The following is a 9,018-nucleotide window of genomic DNA, read 5'->3' as shown; positions in this document are numbered from 1 at the left end:
GATGAGCTGGTTTCTGAGAGGCCTCTTGGGAGAGCCTGGAGCTCGCCTGTGACTCCCTCCCTCCTCTATCTGTGGGGATCAAGCTCCATCCCAGCTGCTGTGCCCCGACTCTGGCTCCAGTGGGGGTTGCTGCTGCTCAGGGCTCCCCACTTCAGGGGCTTAGGGAAGAGCAGCCTGCACCCATCACCTGGGCTCTCACTAGAGGAGGGGTGACACCCTCGTTCTTGGGGTGGATAAACATCTCCTGGGTGCTGATCCCCTCAGGAGCCAGGGCTCAGTGGCTACCTAGACATCTGGGCTGCCTGCCAGGGCACTCCTAATGCCAGTCCTGCTACTTACATGCCCCCATTCCTCCTCCTGGCTCTCCTGGAGCCCTCTCATGTGTGCTGTGTATATATGGATTGGGAGGGCGGAAGGCAAAGCAAGGAGCCTGGGAGGTGGGGCAGCCGTCTGCGAGGTGGTGCCAGTGGCTGGGGTTAGAAATGTTATGAGCCAGGGAGAGGGCCGAGTGGGGCCACAACTAACTTGGGAGAAAGGATCGGATGCAGAGATGGCTTGCACATAGGTGATTAAGAACGGGAGGAAGTTGAAAATGACCCCTCTCATCTCACAGAGATGGTGACTGACAAGGCGGCCTCAGACATTTGTCTGTATTACTGTGTTGAAATATTTCATAAATACAGAAAGGTGTCCAAATTTCCCACTGACTGAACACACAGGTGTATCGGTATCCTCAGCTCTCAGAGTCTAGAAATTACCATTAAAGCAACAGTAATCAAGACAGTGTGGTATTTGTGAAAGAACAAGGAAACTGAAAATCTGTCACATTTTGAAAGACATTGTGAAGACGTGACAATTCAATGTAATGTGAGATCCTGGATTGGGTTCTGGAACAGAAAACAGACACTTCAGAATATGGTGACATTTTCATAGGGCTCACAGTCCTCTGAATAGCATTGCAGCAATGCAAATTAGCTAGTGTGGACACACGTGGCACGTAATGTAAGACGTTACCTGTAGGGAGAGCTGGTGGAGGATATATGAGACCTGTACTGTCTCTACCGCCATTGAATCTCTTCTGTAAACACACAATTATTTTAAAATAAAAAGTCAAAATAAAAAAGAAGTGAGATTCCTGGCCTGCATTCACAAAATGAATTGGAAATAGCATAAAGCAGAGTGCTTTAGAAAAATTGACAGTTGGCCGGGTGCGGTGGCTCACACCTGTAATCCCAGCAGTTTGGGAGACTGAGGCGGGAGGATCACCTGAGGTCAGGAGTTCAAGACCAACATGGCAAAACCCCGTCTCTACTAAAAATACAAAAATTAGCTGGGTGTGGTGGTGAGTGCCTGTAATCCCAGCTACTGGGGAGGCTGAGGCAGGAGAATCCCTTGAACCTGGGAGGTGGAGGTTGCAGTGAGCTGAGATTGTATCACTGTGCTCCAGCCTGGGCTGGATTCCTTCTTAAAAAAAATTCCTTCTTAAAAAAAAAAAAAAGAGAAGAAAAGTTGACAGTTGTTATATTGTTACTGTTATTATCATCATCATTATTATCATCATCACCGTCTCAGCAACCATCCTTCCCCACCTAGCAGCACTTTGGACATTTCTCTGCACCTGTGTCTCTTCTATGGGGTCCTGGTCTTCTTAAGGCCCTGATGCCTCCCTGTCTCCTTCCCTACCCACTTTGTCCCCAAGCCTTCTGGCCCCACCTCTCCTGTCCCCAGGGAGGCTGCTAGGGCAGTGGCTGAAGGAGGGGCAGCTGCACTCCCTGGCGATCTCCTGCCCAGGTGTCTGCGCCCTGCCGTGGCCTGGCCAGAGCCGGTTAGAGTGAAGCCAGCAGGGCACTGTAGGGGTTAAAGGAGGCCATGGCTGGTGGAGGGGGCCCACTCCTGGCTGTCTCTGGGAAGAAGGCGGTGCACTGCTGGCCCGCCCCTGGGCTGGTCTGGGAGGGAACCCCACTAGTAAAGCCCTCTGCTCAGTTGCTCCCAGCAGTGGCCCTGGGACAAGCTCTGCTCCTTGCACCCCACTCCCTGCCTGGACACAGGCTCGCTCGCTGCCTTCTTCTGGGAAACCAGCTTCTTGCCAGCCACAGCCTCTGCTCGCATCACCAGCCACCACTCCTGTCCTGGGAATCCCTTGTCCCAGACACCCACCTCATTCAGTGGCTCCTCTACAGGAAAGGTGAGTGAGTGAGTGGGGCTGGCAGGCCCGGCAAGGTTAGGGTTCAAAGCACTGTCTCCATATCCACTCTAAAGCGTGGGCCCTGCTCCCTTGCCCTTGGGCATAGCCTGGCAGGAGTGCTCCCTCCGCCCTCCCCAGCCACAAGTCCTTATTCCTTCTTTACCACTCTGGGCAGAAATGGCCAGTCAAGGTGGTTAATGAACAGACTGTAGCTGCCTCCCCTCTGCGCCTCCCTCTCCTCCCATCCCTCCTCTCCTCTGATGCTGATGCCCCGCCTGCAGTGGGCCAGGGAGAGTACTGAGCGGGGCCACGACTAATTTTGGAGAAAGGACTCGACATGGAGATAGCTTGGGTGTGGGTGAGAAAGAGTGGGAGGGCATTGAAAATGGCCCCTCTCATCTCATAAAGATGAGACGATTCTCCACCAGGCTGGAAAATCCATATGGAGCTGACCTCAGTGTCTGTCCCCCAACCCCCAATCCAGGACTTGCGCTAGGACTGCCTGCCCAGATGTTTTAGGCTGGCTGCTGTCTAGAAGAGGAAACTGGATTTGGGGTGATGAAGGGGGACTCGGAGAAGGCTGCTGTGCTCCCAGGCTGGGCTCCCTGCAGGGGAGGGGATGGGGTTAGGGGACAGGATGGGTGCTGGGTGGGGAGGAGCTGGAGGGGGAGGGCAGGGAGGCAGGCAGTTGTGGGATGGGAATAGGAGGAGGAGCTGGAAACTAGGGTGCCAGGGTCTTTGGGCACAGAGGCTTCTCTTCTGGAAGCCCCAGTTGCCCCTTCAGCATGGCAGCAGTGTGGAAGGTGTAAGAAGAGCACCCTCTCTTTCCCTCCTGAAGCTGCCTGGGGTGGGTAAAGATCATGGTGGCTCAGACTTGGCCTCAAGTTGCACCTGCCCCTGCCAGCTGGTGGCCACTCCTGTCTCCCCGACTCCAGCTCTCCCTGGACCTCAGCACTTGCTATAGTTGGGGCACCCCCTGCCTGACACCTCTGGCCCAGGGTTGTGGGAGGGAGTGAGGGAGGATGTGGATTGAGATGGAGAGGTGGGTGGGAGAGCCCTGAACGGGATCAGCGCTGGAGACCCAACTTGAGGTTGTCCTGGACTCTCCTGCCCATGGAGGGAAGGGAGTTGGAGAGGAGTGGGCTGGTCCAGGCTGGGGAGGGTCTCAGCCAGTCCGGCTGACCACCAGGGCTGGGAGCCAGCACTGTGATCAGAAGCTGAGGGTTCTTGGTGGTGGAGGAGGCAACCTGGGGCCCTCTGCCTCCAGGCGCCTGGCCTTGAGCCCTTCTGGCTCTGCTTCCCCATCCCTTATCCCATACTTCTTCATGCTTCACTTCCCGCAAAGCCCCAGTGCAGAATTTCCCAGGGAGGTGGCAGTGTCCAGGAAGTATAAGTACAGTGAAGCTGGTGACCAGGTGGAGCGGGGCTGGGGTGGGGTGCTTATGGGTTCATGGAAGATACTATTGTTTTGTGACCAACTTCTGGCCTCTGATGGGCTGTGGCTGAAGCCTTGGAGTTTGGGGACCCTCGGGCTCCTGTTTCTACCCAGATAGGAGCAGGAATCAATAGGGGTCAGAAAAGACTTTTGTTTGGTTGAAGGAAGAGGAGCCTCAGAGGTGGAAGCTCGGCTCAGGTGAAGGAAGAGCTTCCTAAGGACCTTGCCTTATGGGCTGATGTGTGACGTGGTGAGCTTATTTTGTCTGACACAGCACTTGCAGAGGCCCCACCTCCCTGCTAGTTTTGGGGAACTGGGAGCCTGATGCTCTGCCCTCACACTGTGCGCCTCCCTCACACCCATGACTCAGTGCCTACCGGGTCTGCCCCCAGCTGCTTCCTGCAAAGGTTCTGAGGTTCTTCCTATTCCTCTTGGCTCACTCTGCCCCTTGCCTGCTGGTTAATCCCTGAGGGCTGGAGCATGCCACTATGAACATGAGCTTTTGTGTGGGCATAGCTTTCAATTCTCTTGGGTATATACCTAGGATGGGGTTTGCTGGTTCATATGGTAACTCTATGTTGAACTTTTTTGAGCAACTGCTAAACTGTGTTTCAAAGCAGCTGCACCATCTTACATTCCCACCTGCAATATGGGAGAGTTCTGACTTTTCCACTTCCTCACCCACATTGTTCTTGGGCATGTTTTTCTGAGTGTGCCCAGCCTGGTGAGTGTGAAGTGGGTCCTGGGACCTTTAACTTCCTGGTTTTTCTGTGACACTGGGTTCCATTTGGAGATAGGTTATGGAGTTGGACATGGTGGGTAGTAGGATAGTCATCTCTTACTCTAATGCAATGGCTGGAGGGTGATCTGTTTTGTGGTTCAGAAAAGAGCTGGATTGCTTTAGTTGACTTCTTTCAGAAACTGGGATAACATTTTTGAATGGCTTCAGCCCACCCTCTACACCCAGGCTTCCCCAGAGCAGGATCTCTGCTGCCCCTGTAGCAAGAGCAGAGCCAGCAGAGATGGACTGAATGAGAAGAACAGGGGAGTCAGGGCTGGATGGAGGCACACACGTGCAGGACAGGAAGGGGCCCCAGCAGGGCTGGAGAGCCACCAAGCAAGGGTAGTGCAGCCCCTGTCTTCTCTGCTTCCTGCCGCCCCTCCCTCTTATTGGGGTGCGAACTGACTGTGTCTGCTCATCCTGCATGGCGGCACATGGCTGCTCAGAGCTCCCCAAATAACCTGTTACGTTTCCACCCACAGGAATAATCAGGCAGCGCACTTGCTTATCATTTTTTATTTATTTTTATTTTGTGTCATTTTATTTTTTTGAGACGGAGTCTTGCTCTGTCGCCCAGGCTGGAGTGCAGCGGTGCCATCTCGGCTCACTGCAACCCTTGCCTCCTGGGTTCAAGCAGTTCTCCTGCCTCAGCCTCCCAGGTAGCTGGGACTACAGGCGAACGCCGCCATGCCCAGCTAATTTTTTTGTAGTTTAGTAGAAACTGGGTTTCACTGTATTGCCCAGGCTTGTCATGAACTCCTGAGCTCAGGCAATCCGCCTACCTCGGGCTCCCAGAGTGCTGGGATTACAGATGTGAGCCACTGTGCCTGGCCGCTTATCATTTTTAGTATACTTTTCCAAACTACACACACATTCCCAGAGCAGGCCTCCTTTTACCCAAAAGAGAAACACTGGGCCTTACTAATTAACTGAAGACTGTTCTACTCGAGCCTTCCAAAACTCCAGGCTACTGTTCAAACCATTTTCCGGAACGCTTCTTTCAAAACAACTTTCAGATGGATGCACAAAGAGATTCATCCCTCACCTTTATAGTCAAACCTTGATCTTTTTTGAGGGTACAACCCCATTGGAGTGGCTGCTTAGTCCCCCGATTAAGAACTGAGTGGCATCTCATGTTTCTGAACATTAAACCCAGCCTCGACAACTGAAGGTGCTCACCACTGAGGAATCTACGTAGGATTGAGTGTTCTGTAGTTACTATCCACAGGGAATGTTCTACAAAGTTTTGGGAGACTGTGATGTCACGGGAAATGCTAAGAATATGTGTCCAGCATGGAAAGGAACCAGTACGGAAGTCTTTTGATAAACTGTGGCATTTATCACTAACATTGTCTCAAAACTTTACACTACCTGCCATATACAAATTAGAGGTGAAAATTACTTCCATGTAATATACAAGCCAACACAAAGAATCCTATCCCAGGTTCTTGGGTGGATGGGCAATAATCTGGGTAGAGTTTATTGTGCAATAATCCTCTTCTCTCTTCTATAGGTCAGAAAATAAGTTTACCTCAAAAATGGAAAATTTTAGCTGGGAAAATTACCTGTGGGAAGACATCTTCAGTGGAGATTTTAGTAATTACAGTTACAACCTTGACCTGCCCCCTTTTCTACTAGATTCTGCCCCATGTTGGTCAGAATCCCTAGAAATCAATTATGCCCTGATGTTTCTACTGAATCTGATGTGAAACTCCCTGCTGATGCTGGTTATCTTATTCAGTTGAGTCAGCCACTCTGTCGCTGATGTCTACCTGCTGAACCTGGCCTTGGTCGACCTGTTCTTTTCCCTGACATTGCCCATCTCAGCTGCCTCCAAGATGAATGGCTGGATTTTTGGCACAATCTGTGCCAGGTGGTCTAGCTCCTGAAGGAAGTCAACTTCTACAGTGGTATTCTACTACTGGCCTGCCGCAGCATGGACTGTTACCTGGCCATTATCCATGCCCCCCACACACTGACCCAGTGGCATCACTTGGTCAAGTTCATATGTCTGGGTATGTGGACCCTGTTCCTGTTAGTGGCCCTACCCATCTCACTTTTCCGAAGGACCACCCTACGTTGGCCCAGTCTGCTATGAGGACATGGGCAACAATACAGCAAACTGGCAGATGCTGTTACGGATCCTGTCCCAGACCTTTGGCTTCATGGTGCCACTACTGGTCATGCTGTTCTGCTATGGATTCACCCTGTGCATGCTGTTTAAGGCTCACATGGGGCAGAAGCACTGGGCCATGCGGGTCATCTTTGCTGTTGTCCTCATCTTCCTGCTCCGCTGGCTGCCCTACAACCTGGTCCTGCTGGCAGACACCCTCATGAGAACCCAGATGATCAAGGAGAGCTGTCAGTGCCGCAACGACATCGACCAGGCCCTGGATGCCACCGAGATTCTGGGCATCTTTCACAGCTGCCTTAACCCCCTCATCTACGCCTTCATTGGTCAGAAGTTTCGCCATGGACTCCTCAAGATTCTAGCCACACATGGCTTGATCAGCAAGGACTCCCTGCCCAAAGACAGCAGGCCTTCCTTTGTTGGCTCTTCTTCAGGGCACACTTCCACTACTCTCTGAGACGTCCTGCCTAAGTGCAGCCCGGTGGGGTTCCTCCCTTCTTTTCACAGTCACATTCCAAGCCTCATGTCCACTGGTTCTTCTTGGTCTCAGTGTCAGTGCAGCCCCCATTGTGGTCACAGGAAGCAGAGGAGGCCACATTCTTACTAGTTTCTCTTGCATGGTTTAGAAAGCCTGCCCTGGTGCCTCACCCCTTGCCATAATTACTACGTCATTTGCTAGAGCTCTGTCCATCCCGCCCCTGAGCCCGTGGCACTCTGTGTTCTAAGAAGTGAAAATCTACCCTCCAGTGAGACAGCTCTGCGTACTCATTAGGATGGCTAGTATCAGAAGAAACAAAATCATAAAATAGAAAGTGTCCACAAAGATGTAGAGAAAGTGGAATTCTTGAGCATCGTGAGTGGGAATGTAAAATGGTGTGGCCACTGCGGAAGACAGTATGGCAGCTTTCCTCAAAACATCGGACATAGAATTATCACATGATCCCGCAATTCCATTTCTAGGAATTGACCCACAAGGAGTGAAAGCAGGGACTTGAACCCATATTTGTCCACCAATGTTCATAGCAGCTTATTCACAAGACCCAAAAGGCAAAAACAACCCAAATGTTCATCAATGAATGAATGAATGGCTAAACAAAATGTGAATGTACGTAATGAAGTATCCTTCAGCCTGAAAGAGGAATGAAGTACTCATACATGTTACAACATGGACGAACCTTGAAAATGTTATGCTAAGTGAAATAAGCCAGACATAAACAGCTAAATAGTTTATGATTCCACTTACATGAGGTACTGAGAGCGAACAAATTCACAGAGACAGAAAGCAGAACAGTGATTACCAGGGACTGAGGGGAGGGGAGCGTGGCAGTGACGGTTTAATGGGCACAGAGTTTATGTTTGCGATGTTGAAAAAGTTGTAAAGATAAACAGTAGTGATAGTTGTACAACAATGTCTGAGTACTTAATGCCACTGAACTGTACACTTAAATGTCTAAAATGATAAAATTTTATGTATATTTTACCTCAGTTAAAAAGAAAATACCTTGGTCCTCAAAGGTATGTTTGCCAAAGAAACAAGGCTGGAATTTCTTGCTAAATGAGATCATTAAATGTCTTTCATTGCTTAAACCACTTTTGTGTGTTTATTTTGTTTCTTCCAACCAAAAGCTTCCAAACTGCTACAGAGAAGTGGGGCAAGAGTGAGCAGAGGTCTTGGGTGAGAGTCTTTACAAGAAGTAAATTTCTTTGTTGTTTGTTGTGTCGTAGAGAGAAGGATGGAATAGAGATGGAGTCCAGTCTTGCCATTCCCTTGCCCACAACCCAAGCTTCCTGCTGTAGACCACGCATCATGGAAAGAAATGTGTTCTGGGATGCTTTAGGGCGTCTCATGTCCTTGGTTGAAGCAGTAGTCAGGAGTGTCAGGGATCGGACTTAGAGTTAGAAGGTGCAGAGGGTTGAGTAAGTTCACCAAATCCCCCTGATCAGGTAGCAGGAAGGCAGAGAGCTCTCCCAGCTCAGCCAGCAGCACCTGCTGTGAGTGTCCCTCCCTCTCTCTCTTTCCCACCCAAACACACACCCATAAAGGTGTCTGGCGCCTTGCGCTGACCTTCCTGAGCTGAAGCGGAATGAAACTGCTGCTCCATTTCCCCCTTCCAGATCTCACATACAGGGTCCCTTCTGGCCCCCCACTGATCTGGAAATGGAAAAGGAAGAGAATTTGGGGGAATCACAGTTTTATCATATCATGCTGACTCAGTACTAATCCTCCACACAAACTTATGTGGAAACTCTAAGGAAAAAGAATGGTTCCCACAAAGGTTCAGGTGATGTTTATTAAAGGGTCAGGGAAGGCAGAAGCACACTGGGGCTTCTGAAGGCCCTGATAGTGTCCTCTTTCTTTACCCACATGATAGATGCTTGGGCTTTAGTGTATTATTATTCCTTAGGCTATAAATGTAAGTTTTTCTTAACTCGTAGTATGTATACTATTCACAATGGAAATGTTTTAAAATGTTAAAATAAAGGAA

The 9,018-nt window shown here is 50.4% G+C and overlaps 1 pseudogene; it reads left to right on the top strand.

Annotated features, from left to right (window-relative positions):
• Window positions 1-1,966: 1,966 nt before the first annotated feature.
• LOC105481200 (C-X-C chemokine receptor type 2-like) lies at window positions 1,967-8,122 on the top strand (annotated as a pseudogene).
• Window positions 8,123-9,018: the final 896 nt, after the last annotated feature.

The sequence above is a fragment of the Macaca nemestrina genome, chromosome 11 (assembly GCF_043159975.1).
Source record: "Macaca nemestrina isolate mMacNem1 chromosome 11, mMacNem.hap1, whole genome shotgun sequence".
NCBI classification, from domain to species: Eukaryota; Metazoa; Chordata; class Mammalia; order Primates; family Cercopithecidae; genus Macaca; species Macaca nemestrina.
The sequence above is the reverse complement of the archived record's forward strand: the minus strand, read 5'-3'. Positions and strand labels throughout refer to the sequence as shown.